A 19,810-nucleotide genomic window follows, 5' to 3' on the forward strand; every position below is an offset into this window, starting at 1 on the left:
ATTGATATGGAGAAAGACTAAGGTTTCGAGGACCTGTATAATAATTTAGAATATCGTTTCCGATTGAATTACTTCAATTAAACTAGAATAATGATTCCGTTTAATTTGAAGATTTAGCATTTACGGCCAAGAAAAAAAGTCATTAACGGTTGAGCATGAACGATTGATAATTAGAACAGAACATTCACAAATCTATTTGAATGTCATAGCGATTCCTCAAGCATTCATTGTATTCGAAAATCACAATGAATCAAGATAAATATATAGATAATCAAAATATCCAATAATAAAATCCTTCAATCGATCAAGCTCACAAAATAAATTCCAATGTTGATCTGAAAACAATGTTTAAATCATTAGACTTCACCTCTAACCTTAGTACGATAATTTAGCCAAACATGTTCATCACAAGTGCTTTAGAAATCAAAGAAATATTCTCCATTACAAAATTAAAATAAAACACACAAATCAAAGAGAACAAAGATGCAGAGAAGATAGAGCTAAAAACTCCCTCAAACTAAAACCATCCTTTCGAAAAGTAAGGAAACACCCGTCCGTATGTCCCACAGCATTGTGAGTTACATCCCAGACCCAACACCAGAAAAATCAATGTCTCCCCAGCTGTAGTGCATCCTTTCTTGCTCTTCACCCTTGAAGACTAAGTTCCTAGGTTTTTTTTTTTTTTTTTTCTCTTAGCCCAAAAACTCTCTCCTGCGCCATCTCACCATAATAAGAAAATAAACACTCCCATGTCCGTAAAATCCAGAACTCCTCCAAAGGTCTGGATGAAGAAAAGCGCAAGACGTCCTCACTGTGACACCCCCAAATCCCACGTGCGGACATGTGGAAATCGAGACATCGGGATGATAACAACACGGGTCACCACCCTATCGCCAAGTGCCAAGTGTGTGTATAAGCAACAAGTGTGCAAAAGAAAACACGCAGCGGATAAACAAAGTCATATAACTAAGTACCAGAATTTTTTCTTTGTTTAATACAAAGCCGTTCAAAACATATATAATAAAATATTACAAGCTACAAATATTGTTTCCAACCAAACTACAAAGCAAAAACTCCAAATCAATACTCCGGTGGAGTTGCCTCCTCAGGTTCAGCCTTCTCCTCCTCCTCAATTTCTGCATCAAAATCTACAGTACCAAAATGGTGCCGCAAGTAAGTAAGATCCAAACGCCACTAGATAAAAACATATTAAACTCAAACAATATGCATGAAAGAATGCAAAAGCACATAACCCATAAAACCACATTTTTCCACGCACGCCAAAAATCCCTTTTGGCCCAAAAAACGTATTACTTTCCAACTCACGCCAAATGTCTCATTTGGCCCAAATCTGTGACGCCCCCAAATCCCCACGCCCGAATGCGGGGAAATCAAGACGTCCAGATGGTGACAACCCGGGTCACCATCCTATCGACGGGTGTCAAGTGTGTGCAAGGGCAACATATGTGCACAAAAAAACACACAACGGATAACGAAAGTCATAACTACGTACCAGAATTTTTATTAACTTAATACAAGCTGTTTAAAACATACATAAATAAAGTATTACAAAAACACAAATACAGTTTTAAACCAAATATAAAGCATAGCACAGCAACCCGGCGGAGCCGTATCCTCGGGCTCAGCCTCCTCCTCTTCATCCTCAAACTCTGCACCAAAAGCTACGGAACCAAAAATGGTACCGCAGGTAAGTAAAACCCAAACACTACTAGATAAAAACACATAAAACTCAAACAATATGCATGAAACATGCCCAATGCACAAAGCCCATAAAACATAATTTTTCCACACACGCCAAAAAAACCCATTTGGCCCAAAAACACATCCTTTCCGGAAAACACGCCAAAAGTCACATTTGGCCTTTATCCGACTCAAACCAGAATCCATTTTATCTGTATGCACCATGACCTCCCCTAGGGGTCATCCGCACACCCTGGCTCCAGTGCCACACCGTAGAGTACCACTACGCATATGACACCTAACGAGAGATGCCCAGTTCCACGCCCCGCGTGTTCGTAGCCAAGCATCCTCTAGCCCTCACCAGCGAAGAGCCACGGAGTCGGTGCGTAGAGCGATGCCCGGTTCCGCGCCCGGTGCGTTCGTAGCCAAGCAACCCCTAGCCCCCGCTCCCGTCGTTGCCCAGCGACAACCAAGGGGACATCACTCAGTTTATTCCGCTCCCGAGTAACCAGAGGAGCTCCACCAAGATAATACCCCATCCCGGCTTGGGGTCGTGATACACACGCACCCGTAAGATCACTTACGCCAATACACAGGCTTTTCACACTATTTCACAAACACACGTGCATGCACCATGCAATACCATAACAATGCATAAAATAATCCAACAACATAAATCAAATAAACAGGCAACTCCGTCCTCCATCCATCCGACCCCCGAACTCCTCGGACTCTGTCCGGAATCAACCAACCGGTAGCAATAAAATTATTGAATGAGCAATATATATTTAAATCTGAAAATAGGGTTTGGAAAATACTTACAGCGCTATATGGCAATTTTAGAAAACACGCGGCGTTGCAAACGGCGGAGAAAAAGCAACGTCACAGTGAAAATTCACTGTGGCCGTTGGTTGTGAAAAACCCACTTTTGGAGGAGGACAAACTAGGGCTTGGGATTGATAGGGAATGGTCTAGGGATGATTGTGAAGCTATTGGAAGTGGTGGTTGGCCGTGGGTGGCGGCAGAAACTGCGGTGGGAGGCCGGATTTCCCAAAAAGGAAAGCTAGCTCGTAGGAGCTGTTCCGGTGGTTGTTGGAGGCCGAAAATAGGTGGGTTAGGACGGCAAGGGACCGGTGATGAAGTGGTGAAGAAATGGTGGCCGGAGGTGGAGCGACGGCGGCGGATCGGAGCAAAACCCGTGCGGGCTTTTCCGGCCAAACGGCCGGCCGGATGGGGGTGGGTTTTGGTGGGAAGGTGCACCGGAGGGAGGGGAGTCGAACGGTGCCGGCGGTGAGCCGCACGGTGGCCGGATGGCGGCGGTTCGACTGGTTGAAGCTTTTCGGCGTGAGAGAGAGAGAAGAGAGAGAGAGACCGGGGGGGTCGACGCGGGGAGAGAGAAAAAAAGAAAAGAAAGAAAAAAAAGAAAAAGAAAGGAAAAAAGAAAGAAGGAAAAAAAGAGAAAAAGGAAAAAGAAAAGGAAAAAGGAAAAGAGGTGTAGGGAAAAAGATGAGGTATACTCCTCATTCCGGAAAATAAAACTAAACTGCCGAAACGAGATTAAAAACTACAAAACAACTAAAAGAAATAAAACACAACATCAATTAAATAAAAAAAAACAATTTTAAAAAGCAAATAAATTAAAATAAAAACAACTATTTCAGCGAAAATACACTCAAAAGCGGGTCATCACAAAATCCAACTCAATTCTATAACCAATTAATCTAAATGCACCATGACCTCCCCTAGGGGTCAACTGCACACCCTGGCTCCCATCGTCACATCATGAGTAATGACCGTGTGTGTGACTTCATAACGAGCGATGCCCAATTTCGCGCCCTGCGCGTACGTAGCCAAGCATCCTCTAGCCCTCGCCAGCGAAGGGCCACGGAGTCAGTACGAGAGCGTTACCATTCCGCCCACTCCCGTTGTCACCCAGCGACAACATAGGGGATGTCACTCAGTATATTACGCTCCCGAGTGACCAGAGGAACTCCACCAAGATAATACCCCATCTCGGCTTGGGGTCATGATACTCACGCACCCGAAAATCCATTTAAACAAATAAAACCAGATTTTCTCAATTTAATAAAATGCATATGAATGCATCATGCAATGCACGCCTCAAGATACAAACATCCAACCAATCACAAAAATCAACAAAACCATCCGTCCTCAATCCATCCGACCCCCAAACTCCTCTGACTCAGTCTGGAATCAACCAACCAGTCCAATAAATTAATTGTAAGAGCAAAAATATATTTAAATCTAAAATAGAGTTTGGAAAACACTTACAACACTATAAGGTATTTTTTGAAGGATCAAGACATTGCAAACGACAGAGAAAAAGCAACGTAACAGTGTATTTTACACTGTGGCCGTGGGTTGTAACTTACCCACTTTCGAACGGGGATAAACCAAGACTTGGGATTGATAGGGAATGGCCTTGAGATGTTTATAAAGCTAATGGAAGTGATTTTTGGCCATGGGTGGTGGTGGAAATGGCGGTGGAAGTGCAAAAAGGGGCAGATCGGAGTTTAGCTCGTCGGAGTTACTCCAGCAACGTATCGGGGCCAGAAATGGGTGGGTTAGGACGGAAAGAGGTAGGGATGAAGTGGGGAAGAGGTGGTGGCCGGAGCTGGAGCGACGGTCTCGAAAATGGCTCAAAGCCGTGTGGCTTAGATGGGCTGTAGGGGTTAACGGCGGCACAGATGTGGCTGATTTTTGGTGGGGTGGTGCACCGGCTGGAGGGGAGTCTAACGGTGGGGGCTGTGTCGGCCACATCGATCAATAGCAGTGGGTCTGGGTGGGAGAGCTCGACGGCGACGGAAGAGGGTGTGACGCCCCCAAATCCCCACGCACGGACATGGGAAAATCGAGACGTCCGGATGATGACATCACAGGTCACCACCCTATAGACGTGCCAAGTGTGTGTAAAATCGACAATAACTAAGTACCAGAATTTTTCTTAATTTAAAACACAGCTGTTCAAAACATACATAATAAAACATTACAAAACACAAACATAACTTTAAACCAAATACAAATTATAAACTTCAGCACCCTAGAGGAGCCGCATCCTCGGGCTCAGCCTCCTCCTCCTCATCCTCGATCTCTGCACCAAAATCTACGGTACCAAAAATGGTGCCGCAGGTAAGTAAACTCCAAACACCACTAGATAAAAACATATAAAACTCAAACAATATGCATGAAAGAAAAACCAAAACACATGCGCCATAAAACCATAATTTTTCCACGCACGCCAAAAAACCAATTGGCCCACAAAAACATATCCTTAAAACCAAGTCTCGCCATTATCCAAGATAATGGCCCAAACCATCATTTTCCCAGAAAATGGATCAAAAGACTCAACACATCCTCACCATTATCCCAGATAATGGCCCAAACCACCATTTTCCCAGAAAATGGATCAAAAGCCTCGAAACCAAACCTCGCCGTTTTCCCAAAAAATGACCCACATCCGAAAACCATAAAAACAATTCGGTTATGCATGCACCATGATCTCCCCTAGGGATCATCCGCACACCCTGGCTCTGTACCACACCGCAGGTAATGACTACGTGTGTGACACCTAAACGAGCGATGCCCAGACTCGTGCCCCACGCGTACCTGGCCAGGCCATCCTCTAGTCCCCGCCACTCTAGGGACCACGAAGTCGACACGACAGCGTTACTATATCGTACGATCCGGTCGTCGCCCTGCGACAACCCAGGGGATGTCACTCAGTATTATCCACTCCCGAGTGACCAGAGGAGCTCTACCGAGATAATAACCCATCCCGGCTTGGGCTCGTGAGACACACGCACCCAAAAACCATCTACGCCAATAAAACGGGATTTTCTCGATTAAAACAAAATGCACATAAACACAATATGCAACTCACGCCTCATGGCTCAAATAATCAAGCAATCACAAACAACCAAAACCAAGCACTCCGTCCTCAATCCATCCGACCCCCGAACTCCTCTGACTCAGTCCGGAATTAGCCAACCAACAAAAAATATTTATTGAATGAGCAAAATATATTTAAATCTAAAACTAAGGTTTGGAAAATACTTACAGCGCTATATGGTATTTTTAGAAAGCTCGGGGCGTTGCAAACGGCAGAAGGAAAGCAACGTAACAGTGAAATTTCACTGTGGCCGTGGGTTGTAAAATACCCACTTTTGAACGGGGACAAACCAAGGCTCGGGATTGATAGAGAATGGTCTAAGGATGTTTATGAAGCTAAAAGAAGTGGAGTTTGGCCGTGGGTGGCGGCGAAAACGGCGGAGGAAGGGCCGAAATGCCCAAAACGGAAAGTAGCTCGTGGGAGCTGTTCCGGTGATTGTTAGAGGCCAGAAATAGGTGGGTTAGGACGGCAAGGAGTCGGTGATGAAGTGGTGAAGAGGTGGTGGCTGGAGGTGGAGCGACGGCGGCAGATCAGAGCAAAAACCGTGTAGCTTGATGGGCTTTTTCTGGCTAAACAGCGGCTCCGTTGCTGGTGGAATTTTGTGGGGTGGTTCACCGGAGGGAGGGGAAGATTTTGGTGGGGGTGGTGTGCCACACGGTGGCCAACGGCGGTGGGTCTGGGCAGATGAAGCTTTTAGCGTGAAGGAGAGGAGAGGAGAGAGAGAGAGAGAGAGAGAGAGAGAGAGAGAGAGAGAGAGAGAGAGAGAGAGAGAGAGAGAGAGAGAGAGAGAGAGACGGACGGGGGAGGGGGTCGTGCGGGAGGGGAGGGAAAAGGAAGAAAAAAAAAGAAAAAGAAAAAAAGAAAAGAGAAAGAAAAGAGAAAAAGGAGAAAAAGGAAAAAGGGAAAAGAAAAGATGGAGGGAAGAAATGAGGTCCAGTCCTCACTCCAGATACCAAAACAGATCTGCCGAAAATGAGATTAAAAACCGTAAAACGACTAAATAAATTAAACACAGCATCAAATAAATTAAAAACCAATAATTTAAAATAAATAAACCAATATATTAATTAAATTAAAAACAACTCTTCAGTGAAAATACACGTAAAAGCGGGTCATCACAGAGGGAGAGAGAGAGAGGGCAGGTCGCGCGGGAGGAAGGAGGAAAAAGAAGAAGAAGAAAAGAAAGAAAGAAGAAAAGAAAAAGATGGAGAAAGAAAATGAGGTCCAATCCTCACCTCCGGAATCCAAAAACTGATCCGACGAAAACGATTTTAAAAACTATAAAACGACTAAAATAAATTAAACACCACATCAAACTAAAATAAAATCAATTAAAATACAATAACTTAAAATAAAAAAAACTATTATGTTAATTAAATTAAAACTTTAGTGAAAATACACATAAAAACGGGGTATCACATCCTCCCCCGTTAAAAATAAATTTTGTCCTCGAAATTTGCAAGATCAAACACTAACTTGAAACAAGCCACATGATTTCACTGAGACCAAGTTTAAGAAACGTACCGTCATTTAATCAAACAAATAGGGGTACTGCTCCCTCATGTCTGCTACTCGCTCCCAAGAGAAATCTTGAGCTAACGGATCCCCCCATGCCACCTTTACCAGAGGTATCGTCTTGGATCTCAACTGTTGCTCTTTCCAGTCCATGATCTATGAAGGAATGACCTCATAAGTAAGGTCTGGTTGCAACTGAATACTCTCTGGGTCGACAAAGCATGGCTCTTGTTGTCCAAAACTCTTCTTTAAGGATGATACATGGAAGACATCATGAATATCCCGAAAGTATTCTGGCAATGCAGCTCTATAAGCGACGGACCCTACCTTATCCAAAATCAGAAACACTTAACTCCTTTCATGGGAGAGACTTTGAGATAAACCCAATCACCTTCTTCAAAAGATAACTCTCTCTTCCTTGTATCTGCGTAGCTTTTCTGATGACTCTGAGCTGCTGCCATTTTATCCCTGATAATCCAAACTTGGCTTTACATCTCTTGAATTATTTCGGGCCCAACTATGTTATTCTCCCCGACTTCATCCCAACACAAGGGCGATCTGCACTTCCTCCCATAAAGAACTTCATAAGGAGCCATCTGGATGGACGCATAGAAAATGTTATTATAAGCAAATTCTATGAGCGGCAAGTGATTTTCCCAACTCCTTTGAAATTCCATAACACATGCTCGTAACATATCTTCAAGGGTCTGAATAGTGCGCTCTGATTGGCCATCCGTCTGAGGGTGATATGCAATACTAAACTTCAACTTAGTACCCAATGCTGCCTGCAAACTTTTCCAAAACAGAGATGTGAACCTTGGATCCCGATCCGACACTATACTCTTCGGTATACCGTGCAGCCGCAGTATCTCTTTCATGTACAAACGAGTCAACTTACCCAAGGAATCAGTGTTATTAACAGGTAAGAAATGAGCACTCTTAGTCAACCGGTCAACAATCACCCAAACTGAGTTCTTACCACTAGGAGTCCTCCGTAGTCCACTGCAAAATCCATCGTGATGTCGTCCCACTTCCACTCAGGAATAGGGAGGGGTTGGAGCATACTGACGGGTCTTTGATGCTCGGGCTTGACTTGACGGCATTTGTGGCATCTTTCGATATACAAGGCAATATCCTCTTCATTCCTTCCCACCAATAATTTTTCTTCAAGTCCCGGTACATCTTCGTATTGCCAGAATGAACTGAATAAGAGGCCGCATGAGCTTCTGCCATAATTCGCTCCTTGAATTCTGAATCTTTGGGGACCACTCTACGATCTCAGAACCGAAGAATTCCATCTTTATCCATACTATAATGCAACGGCCCTCGAGATTTTCTAACTTTTTTTCTGATATCCAACAGCTTCGGATCTTTCCTTTGAAGAGTCTTCAATTCCTCAAAATCAGCTACTCGAATATCAAGAATTGAAGATAATATTTCCTCTTGCTGTACACTTTCAATAAGGAGTCTCCTCATCTCGCAAAGGGTCTGGGTGGGAGAGCTGGATGGCAATGGAAGAGGGAGAGAGAGAGAGAGAGGGCAGGTCGCGCAGGGAGAAAGGAGGAAAAAGAAGAAGAAGAAAAGAAAGAAAGAAGAAAAGAAGAAAAGGAAAAAGAAAAAAGGGAAAAAGAAAAAGAGAAAAGAAAAGATGGAGAAAGAAAATGAGGTCCAATCCTCACCTCCGTAATCCAAAAACTGATCCGACGAAAACGATTTTAAAAACTATAAAATGACTAAAATAAATTAAACACCACATCAAACTAAAATAAAATCAATTAAAATACAATAACTTAAAATAAAAAAAAACTATTATATTAATTAAATTAAAAAAATAATTCAGTGAAAATACGCGTAAAAACAGGGTATCACACTCACCCCACACTAAAGAAAAAATCTTCAATTCCAACTGACACCTCCCAACTCCCCCAATGCCCAAGAATAGAGCAAGGAAAAAATAATTCAATAGCCGCCTCAAGGGACCTCCAAGATGCCAGACGTGAACTCCACTCCGAAAATATCATCCAATCTTTCCGTTAATCAATGTAAAAGTCAAGCCAAACAAAAACTTAACAAGCTGCCGCCAACAAGCTGCTGCCTCTAGGTCTGGGGCATCCCAACCGACCTTACGTCCACACTCCACTAAAAAAAATTATTCCCCATGAAAATTCAAAGCTTGGAAAAGCTAGTCGCCTCCTTTGGTCTGGAGCCCGCAAGACGTCAAGACTCTTCTGAAAAATAATCAATTTCCCATCGCCGAACGAAAGGTCTGGACAAAAACTCCTCTTCAACCTCAAAATCCACTAAGAAAAATATAATATATATCAACCGACCGACACTCCCTCAACAAAAAATCAATTATAATCCACCTACACCCTTGTTTTCGTTTTGCTACCGTCTGCCTTTTCTTTATAAACGTCCAACTCCCAACCGAACTAGCCATCTTTTTCCTTTCCTTTCCATATACGTCCAGACCTCTTCCATTTTCTTTTTAAATCCCCCGGTCAGAACGGTTGAGTTTCCAAAAAGAAGTTCCCTTTCCATGACTTTTATGTTGCAGGTGATGACCACCGCAAACTATTTTATTCACTGCCTGCATCTATGAACAACCAACGTAAGAAAGTCACCACCGAAAAGTCATCTTCATTTTGTATTTTTTTTTTCCAGTTGTCCAAGTACACCGCTTCCTTCCTTCTCTTCATTCCTCTCAATTAGTATGCGCTTTTGGTCAAAAGTTCCAACTGGATCCCATGTGAATTTTATTTAAGCTGAAAATAAGTAGATAAAAATAGCACTCAAAAATAAATTAAAATGAAAAATAGATTATCAAAAATATATTATATTTGTGAGGAAATATTGTCCAATTAAATCATAGTTATAAAATTAAGCATAAACATGATATCAATCAATTAAAAATCATAACTCGTATTTATGCTTATTAACCATTTTTTCCATCTAAAACCAATAATAGTGTCACGAAGAATTTAAAATACATTGATTTTAAATAGCTAAAATATGCAATATTTCAGCTCAATCACACCCCCAACTAGCTTTTTGCTAATCCTTGAGCAAAATAGTGAAAATTAATTAAGATGAACATTGCATAAAGCTCGAAATTTAAATAGAAGCAATCAAACATTATTTTGAATTTTCACAAAAAATCGATTTGTGACTACTCAACACCAGGAGTTGTATCCACAAGGAAAGTCTCAACAATTGTTTGCACAAAATTGGGGTAATTGTCTTAGAACTCAGATACGTGTGTGGATAAATCTCTGTATGTTCCTCATTAATAAGCATGATTTATCATAAGATGTTTCAACCTTAAGATTAACCATTATTGATTCTAACTACCTCAAAGCCTAAGGGACTTGCAGTTTTCACGCCAAGTTTGTTTAAAGGTTGAACACTCAACCCCCAAAGTTTTGGGTAAATATTTCTAGCCCTTTATTTAGGAAAACTTACACTATTTCATTTTGTTTTTTCTTTTTGATTTTTTTTTCTTCTTCTTTTTTTATTTTTTTTATTTTATATAAATATATAAGGCTTGATAGTCCTGCAGTTTACTTCTCCTGTTTTAAATCGATGAACATTAATGAGAAACACTACAAGTGTAAGCATGTGCAAAATGTTCTTTAAAAACTTGCCCTTCATTCTATATAATCATACCAATTCTCATTTCTATAAATATCACATCCCGGTGTTTCAAGTCATAAAAAAATTTTCTTACCTCCACAAAAAATTTCCTCTTACTTGTTGAGTCCAAATGTGAGAAATTTCACATGTAGCAAGAAAATTAGCAATGTCAGCCTACCAAGGAATTTGAGATATACCAAAAAGTTGCTCATCTAAAAATGTATCTCTAATAGGAACTGTCTCTATGGAATCTAAAAGAACAAGTCTAGACAGATGATCAGCAACAACATTCTCAACTCCTTTTTTATCTTTAATTATCAAATCAAATTCTTGCAGCAAAATGATCCATCTAAGCAACCTGGGCTTTGCATCTTTTTTTGCTAAAAGGTACTTCAACGCAGCATGATCAATAAAAATGACAATTTGAGATCCAATCAAATAAGAGCGAAATTTGTCAAGTGCAAAAATTACTACAAGTAGCTCTTTTTCAGTTGTTGAATAATTCATTTGAGCACTATTTAAAGTTCTACTTGCATAATAAATAACACAAGACTTTTTATCCTTACGTTGGCCCAACACAGCTCCAACAGCATAATCACTAGCGTCACACATAATCTCAAATGGTAAATTCCAATTAGGTGATCGCATAGTTGGGGCTGAAATCAACATACCTTTTAGCTTTGTAAAAGCTAACTCACAATCATTAGTCTACACAAAAGAGTTTTCTTTTGACAATAAATTGCACAAAGGTCTAGAAATTATGCTGAAGTCTTTAATGAACCTGCTGTAAAAACCTGCATGACATAGAAAAGATCTGATATCCCTGATGTTCTTTGGGATGGGCAATTTAGAAAACTTCAGCATAATCACTAGCGTCACACATAATCTCAAATGGTAAATTCCAATTAGGTGATCACATAGTTGGGGCTGAAATCAACATACCTTTTAGCTTTGTAAAAGCTAACTCACAATCATTAGTCTACACAAAAGAGTTTTCTTTTGACAATAAATTGCACAAAGGTCTAGAAATTATGCTGAAGTCTTTAATGAACCTCCTGTAAAAACCTGCATGACATAGAAAAGATCTGATATCCCTGATGTTCTTTGGGATGGGCAATTTAGAAATTCATTCAATTTTGGCCTTGTCCACTTCAAAACCTTAAGAAGAAACAATGTGACCAAGGACAATCCCTTGAGTGACCATAAAATGACACTTCTCCCAATTTAAAATCAAATTCTTTTCTTTGCATCTAATCAGCACTCTTTCCAAATGAGTCAAACATTCATCAAATAAATCACCAAAAATAGAAAAATCGTCCATGAATATTTCAACAAAACGCTCTACCATGTCACTGAATATGCTCATCATGCATCTTTGAAATGTAGCAGGAGCATTACAAAGTCCGAATGGCATCCTTCGATATTCAAAGGTACCAAATGGACATGTAAAAGTAGTCTTTTCTTGATCTTCTAGAACAATCTCAATTTGGTTATATCCAAACTAACCATCTAGGAAGCAATAAAATTTATGGCCCACTACACGTTTAATGACTTGATCCATGAATGGTAGGGGAAAATGATCCTTTCTGGTGACAAAATTTAGTTTTCTGTAGTCAATGCACATATGCCAATCAGTAGTAACTCTAGTTGGCATCAATTCATTATCAACATTCTTAACTACAGTCACACCAGATTTCTTGGGTACCACCTGCGTGGGACTAACCCATTTGCTGTCAGAAATAGGGTAAATGATCCCTACATCCAGAAGTTTTAACACCTCTGCTCTAACAACCGCTTTCATATTGGGGTTTAGTCTACGCTGCATCTCTCTAGAGGGTTTAGAATTGTCCTCTAGATATATCTTACGGGTACAAATCAAAGGACTGATACCTTTGATATCAACTATGGCCCATCCTATTACCTCTTTGTGTTCAATAAGAACACCAATTAATTTTCTCTCTTGAATTTCATCTAGTTTTGATGAGAAGACTACTGGTAATGTCTCTACTTGGTCTAAAAATGCATATTTGAGATAAGCAGGTAAAGGTTTCAAGTCGAGTTTTGGTGTTCGCACACTTGAGGGGAGAGACACAACATCATGAGGTGACAATTCCTCAAAACGTGTTCTCAATTTATCAGTGTCTATTATAGGAGTATATTCTAGCAAAAAATTCATAGATGCAAGCACAGAATTATTATCAAAATTTTCACCATGAACCAAACAAGCCTCAAGCGGGTCAAAAAGAATTGACAAATCAAATTTATTTTGAACAAGAGTTTGGATCAAATTTATTTCATGCACATCATCATCATCGCCAGGTTGTTTACAAATATTGAAAATATTCAACTCCAAAGTCATGTTGTCAAAAGAAATTATCATCACACCACTTCTACAATTTATTAAAGCATTTGAGATCTCAAGGAATGACCTACCCAAAATTATAGGAATTTGAGTGCAAACATCAAAGATAGGTTCCATGTCCAAAATAATGAAATCCATTGGGAAATAAAATTTTCTTACTTGCACTAACACATCCTCAACTATCCCTCTCGGTATTTTAATTGAACGGTCAGCAAGTTGAAGTGTTACCTTGGTGGATCTAAATTCACCAAAACCCAACTGCTCATATATACCGAGTAGGGTAGGAGGTTAACACTAGCTTCGAGGTCAAGTAAAGCTTTTTCAATTTTAAAATTTCCAATCACGAAGGAAATTGTTGGACAACCCGGGTCTTTGTACTTTGGAGGAAAATTGTTCTGGAGGATGGTGCTTACCTGCTCAGTGAGGAAAGTCTTCTTTTGTACTTTCATCAAACGCTCACTATGCACAGATCTTTCAAATATTTAGCATACAATGGAATCTGTTTAATTGCATCCAATAGAGGAATGTTGATTTTTACTTGTTTGAAAATTTCAAGAATATCAGCATTTTGAACCAACTTGAGAGAATGTTGCAACCTTTGGGGAAATGGGGCAGGTATTGGGGCTTTCACAGGCATATTTAGCTCAACCTTGTCAAGTTCACCATCACTATTGGAATTTAAAGAATTGTTGGTCTCATCAACTTTCATTGAAATACTCTTAGCAATTGTTTTTCCATTGCGTAGAGTGCTGATGGACTTGGCATGTTCAAATTTTAAATAAGAAGAATTTGAATTTCTTACCTCCAATTTACCTTTGAGATTTGGCTGAGGTTGAGTAGGAAACTTACCCTTTTCTTGAGCGTGTAATGCAGAAGTCAAGTCGCTAATGGAACTTCTTATCTCAGATTAGGCTTGCATTGTCTGAGTGTTGATATTGGCTTGCCCCTGCATAAAAGTTTGTAATGTCTCCTCAATGGTTTTCTTATGTAGAGGCACATAAGGAGTAGAAGAAGAAGGCCCTTGAGAATTTTGATTTGAATTGGACTCGTTCCTCCAACTAAAGTTGGAGTGATTTCTCCATTCAGGATTATATGTTTCTGAATAAGAGGAAGAAAATGGTCTCCTATAAGAATTCATGACATTTGCTTATTCGTGGAACACCTCTTTAAAAGTGGGAATTGTTGGACAATCCTGAGTTAGGTGTCCACTAATCTCACATATACCACAATTTTCTTCTTCTTTTTCAATGGCCTTAGCCAAATTTACCTTCCTAAGTTTTATGGCCTCGGCTTTTCTTGTCAAACTTGTTACCCTAGCATTCACACCATCATTTCCTTTAAGAACATACATACCCTCTTGAGACATGGCATTGAGTTTGGGCTTATTTGACCGATCAGAACGATTTGTGTCATCCAAAGATTAGGCATTTTCAGCTAACTGGTCAAAATAGTCCCAAGCATCATCAGGATCTTTATTTAAAAATTCACCATTACACATCATTTCTACAAACTGACGCATTTGAGATGTTAAACCTTCATAGAAAAAACTAATGGTGCGCCAAGCCTCATAGCCAGATGTGGGCAAGTTAGCAATAATTCTTTAAAATGCTCCCAACACTGAAAAAATGTTTCATTTTCTTTTTGAGAAAAATTCATAATGTTTCTGCGAAGAGTGTTGGTCCTATGAGTAGGAAAAAACTTTTTAAGAAATTCTTTTTGCATGTCTTGCCATGTGCCAATAGATCTTGGTCTTAAGGAATTAAGCCAATTTTTAGCTTTTTCTTTCAAAAATAATGGAAACAACTTTAATCTAACAACATAATCATTGATAGTTTGGGTTTGTAAAGTCGAACAAACTTCTTCAAATTATTTCAAATGCAAATAAGGACTTTCTGAGTTTAAGCCATGAAACTTGGGAAGTAATTGAATTACTCCCGGTTTTAAATCAAAATTCCCCATATTTGTAGGAAAAATCATGCAAGATGGACTACTTGTCATTGTTGGCTGCAAATACTTGCGCAAAATCCCCATTGGTGAATTATTTTGTGCCTCCTCATTTTCGAGTTCATCATGAACACTATGATTATCAACCATGGTATTAGAATGAGAATTTTAGAATCACCAGAGAACTTATCAACTAATTCTTTTAAAACAATTTCCTTTCTCCTCAATCTACCAGTTTGATCACGTTGCCACGAGATCATTCATCATTGAGGATCAAGCACATTCAAAGACTAAAAACAAAATGCAAAACAAGCAAGAAGGTAAAAATAAAAAATTTTGGAACGAGATTATCAAATGATATGAATATAGAAGCAATGTTACTTGATCCATTTCCCATTAAAATAACAAAAATCGTACCTGCAAGTAGAATATGAGAAAATTAGTAAAAGATCACTAAAATCTATATATATATATATTTTAAAAAAAAGAATACTATCACATGTTGCAATCCCTGGCAATGGTGCCAAAAACTTTGACTAAAACTAATGAACCAAAAATTTAATACAGTTTTACCTGCAAGTATGCAGATGTTGTAGTAACTCACAGGGTCGAATTCACAAGGATTGACTTATGTGATAAAGAAAATAAATTCAAAAAAATGAAAAGAAAGTACTAAAAGAAATGTGTGACTCACTCAAAAATGAGTAGCACTAAAGCTATCCCAAGTGCAGGAGGATGTCGTGTAATAATTAGGAATAAATTCCTAGATCGTCTCCTCAGGGAAAGTTACTTAAAAATCAAACTTGTTGAAAAAGGTGAAACAAAGAGAAAATAAAATGATGGTATATGCAATGGATGGAAAAGGATACTAGTCATGGACTAGATTCATGTTTTTAGATTTTGATTGTCGGATCGGAATGTAAAGGACTAATAGCTAGATTAAACTCAGAAATTAATAAAACTAAATTAAGAATTAAACTAAATTAGGAAGTAATTGACAAAACATGCACTGAAATTGAAAAGCCCCAAAAATCAATGTTCTAGGGTTCATCATTGTATTCAAATCACAAATTCTCAAATTAAACCACCGTAATTGTAATCACTATTAAAATGAAAGCTTAACGAAATGATAAAAAATAAATAACATGAATTAAATGAATAAAAAATAAATTACTCAAACATCTAAATCAAAATTCTTTAAAATAATTCAGAAACTCAAAACTGAAATGAAATAGCAAGTAGGGAATTGAAAAGATCAAGCCAGTTGAATGGAGATGAAGATTCGAAGCGGTGGAGGAGGCTGAGCTGCAGTGGCAATTGGACCCCTCAAGGAGTTCTTCAATCTGCTACAGTGTGAGTGAATGATCCAATAGAAATTGTGTAGCTGCGTGAATGATCGATTGAATGAATCCTCCTCTCCAAATCTGAATGAAAATCAAAGAAAAAAATGAATTCTAAATGTTTCTCTACTCAAAAACGAGTTTTCCAGCCCAAGAGTCGTCCTAAGATGTAAAGAAAACATATATATACTCTGACGGCGGAATAAACCCTGATCTGTAAAAATGCGATATTCGCTCGAGCGGAGTGTCGAGCGAACATCGAGCGTTCGACTCTGCCTAAGTTCGCTCGAGTGGCCTGTCGAGCGAACATCGAGCATTCGACTCTGCCTGAATTCACTCGAGCGGCCAAATGCCTCCACTCGAGCGATCTCTTTTCCTGCAACTCGCTCGAGTCCACTGTCGAGTGAAAGTCGAGCGTTTGAATCTGCCTGACTTCACTCGAGCGGCGGCTTCTGGCCGCTCGAGCGAATTGTACCATAATCCATATTAATCAACAGTTGATAAAATTAGAGCAGAAATTCATGCTTTTAATCAATTAAAATCACAACTTTGATTTATTCATTTTTCCATATAAAACCAATGATAAAGTAATGAAAGAATTAAGATATATTGGTTCCAAAAGCATTAAAAATGCAATAATTCAGCTCAATCACACCCCCCAACTAGCATTTTGCTAATCCTTGAGTAAAATAGTGAAAATTAATTGAGATGAATATTGCATAAAGATCGAAATTCAAACAAAAACAATCAAACACAATTCTGAATTCTCACAAAAGTGACACGTTACTACTCAACCCCCAAGGGTTATACCCACCAAGACTATCTCAACAATCTTTCACATAGAATTAAGGCAAATGTCTCAGAACTCAAATGTGTGTGTGGAGCTAGACCGGTTGTGTGTTCCTCATTATTAGCCATGATTTGCCATAGGATTTTTTAACCTTAAGATTAATCAGTGCTGATTCTAACTACCTCAAAGCCCAAGGGTCTAGCAGTTTTCACGCCAGCTCTGTTTTTAAAGGTTGGACACCCAACCCCCAAAGTCTTGGATAACTGTTTCTAGCCCTTTTTACTTAGGAAAGTTCACTAAGTTGCCTTTATTCCTTTTTTCTCCTTTTTTTTTCTTTTTGTTTTTTTTTTCTTTTCTTCTTTTCTTTTCATTCTAATTTTTTCAAATCCTTTTCCTTTTTTTTTTTGGCATGGCTCGGTAGTCCAGCAGTTTACGACTCCAGTGTTAAATCAATGAATGGTAAATAAGGAACACTACAAGCTTAAGTATGTGCAAAATGTCCTTCAAAATTTGCCTTTCGTTCTACAAAAATTTTATCAAGTTTCATCTCAATAAGCATAACATCCCAGTGTTTCAAGCCACATATCAACAAAATATGATGCATCAAAAATCATGCTCTATGTTTAAGCTTGAAAATAAATCTTCACAAATGATTCCGCTCAACTACTCCACCAAGATGCTCAAATTTCACAAATCTTATTTTTTTATTTTTTTTTTTAAAACTGTGCACACATGCTACCCCTAACTAGTGAGAGACATAGTCCTCAATGAGTCGAACGAAAGAAAAGAAAGTGCACAGAACTAAGCAAGCAAAACAAACAATCAACATGAAATATAAAATCAAAGCAAAAGAACAAATAAAAACAAAGCAAGTAAAGAAAACTGTAAAGAAGGAGAAGCAAATCAAAACACTTCCCTGGGGTCTTGCACAAGCAAGATCTCTTCATGTGGATCAAAGACCTTCTGAAATGACTTTAGACGTTGTCCGTTGACAGTCAAGCTATTACCATTCTTCGGATTGACAATGTCTACCGCACCATGAGGATGAGCGGTCTTTACAATGTACGGCCCACTCCATCGAGATTTCAACTTTCGAGGAAAAATGTGCAAGCGAGAGTTATAAAGAAGAACTTCCTGGCCAAGTGTAAAATGCTTTGGATGAATTTTCTGATCATGCAAAATTTTCATGCGTTCCTTTGCAATCTGAGCGTTGTCATAAGCATTTCGACGAGCTTCATTCAATTCATTGATCTGCAATTTTCTCAACCTTGAAGCTTCATCAAGTGACATGTTAACATGTTTTATGGCCCAAAGAGCTCGATGCTGAATATCAACAGGTAAATGACAAGATTTACCATAAACTAATCGATAAGGAGACATCCCTAGATTTGTTTTAAAAGCTGTTCTATAAGCCCACAAAGCATCAAGAAGTTTAACCGACCAATCTTTCCTATTAGATTTGATGGTTTTCTCTAAAATAATTTTTATCTCTCTGTTTGCCAATTCAGCTTGCCCATTTGTTTGAGGGTGATAAGGAGTAGAAACTCTGTGTGTGATACCATATTTCTTCACAAGTGTAGAAAATGGTTTATTGCAAAAATGAGAACCCCCATCACTTATAATAACTTTTGGCATGCCAAAACGAGCAAACAAAGATTGCAAAAATTTCAGGACAACATGATGGTCATTTGTTTTGCAAGCAATGGCCTTCACCCATTTTGAAACATAATCCACAGCTAAAAGAATATATGTGTTTCCAAAAGAAACCGGAAAAGATCCCATGAAGTCTATTCCCCAACAATCAAAAATTTCTAAAGTAAGAATAGGGGAAAGATGCATTATGTCTCTTTTGCTAATGGATCCCAATTTTTGACAAGGCTCACAAGCCTTGCAAAAATTATAAGCATCTTTAAACATGGAAGGCCAGTAAAAACCGCTTTGCAAAATTTTTGAAACTGTTTTCTTTGTTGAAAACTGACCACCACATGCACCCATATAACAAAATCTCAAAACCGAAGAAAACTCATCATCAGGAATGCATCTTTGAATCAATTGGTCAGAACAATACTTAAAAAGATATGGATCATCAAAATAAAAGTGTCGTACCTCAGAGAGAAACCGACGCTTATCTTGGGTGGACCATTCAGAAGACATTCGCTCAGTCACCAGATAATTGACTATGTCAGGATACCAGGGAGCTCTATCAACCACAAACAGCTACTCATCCGGGAAATTATCATCAAGAGGAAGGCTGAAATTTAAAGAAGGAGATGATGACAATCTAGAGAGGTGGTCAGCTACCACGTTTTCAACTCCTTTCTTGTCCTTAATGTTGATGTTAAACTCTTGAAGTAATAGAATCCAGCGAATCAAGCGTGGTTTTGCATCTTTCTTAGCCAACAAATACTTAAGGGCAAAGTGGTCAGTGAAAATAGTAACAGGAGAACCAAGAATATAAGTCCGAAATTTATCAAGTGCAAAAACCACTGCAAGCAATTCTTTTTCAATAGTGGTATAATTTTTCTGGGCATCATTCAAGGTTCTACTAGCATAATAAATCACAAATGGCCTATTATCCACCCGCTGCCCCAAAACAGCTCCTAAGACATAGTCAC

The 19,810-nt window shown here is 39.0% G+C and overlaps 1 pseudogene; it reads right to left on the minus strand.

Moving 5' to 3' along the window:
- The window catches only part of LOC122289482, a 68,175-nt pseudogene extending 48,592 nt beyond the window's left edge, over positions 1-19,583 (minus strand).
- Between the last annotated feature and the right edge of the window lie 227 nt (positions 19,584-19,810).

This window comes from Carya illinoinensis, chromosome 12, assembly GCF_018687715.1.
Source record: "Carya illinoinensis cultivar Pawnee chromosome 12, C.illinoinensisPawnee_v1, whole genome shotgun sequence".
Lineage (NCBI taxonomy): Eukaryota > Viridiplantae > Streptophyta > Magnoliopsida > Fagales > Juglandaceae > Carya > Carya illinoinensis.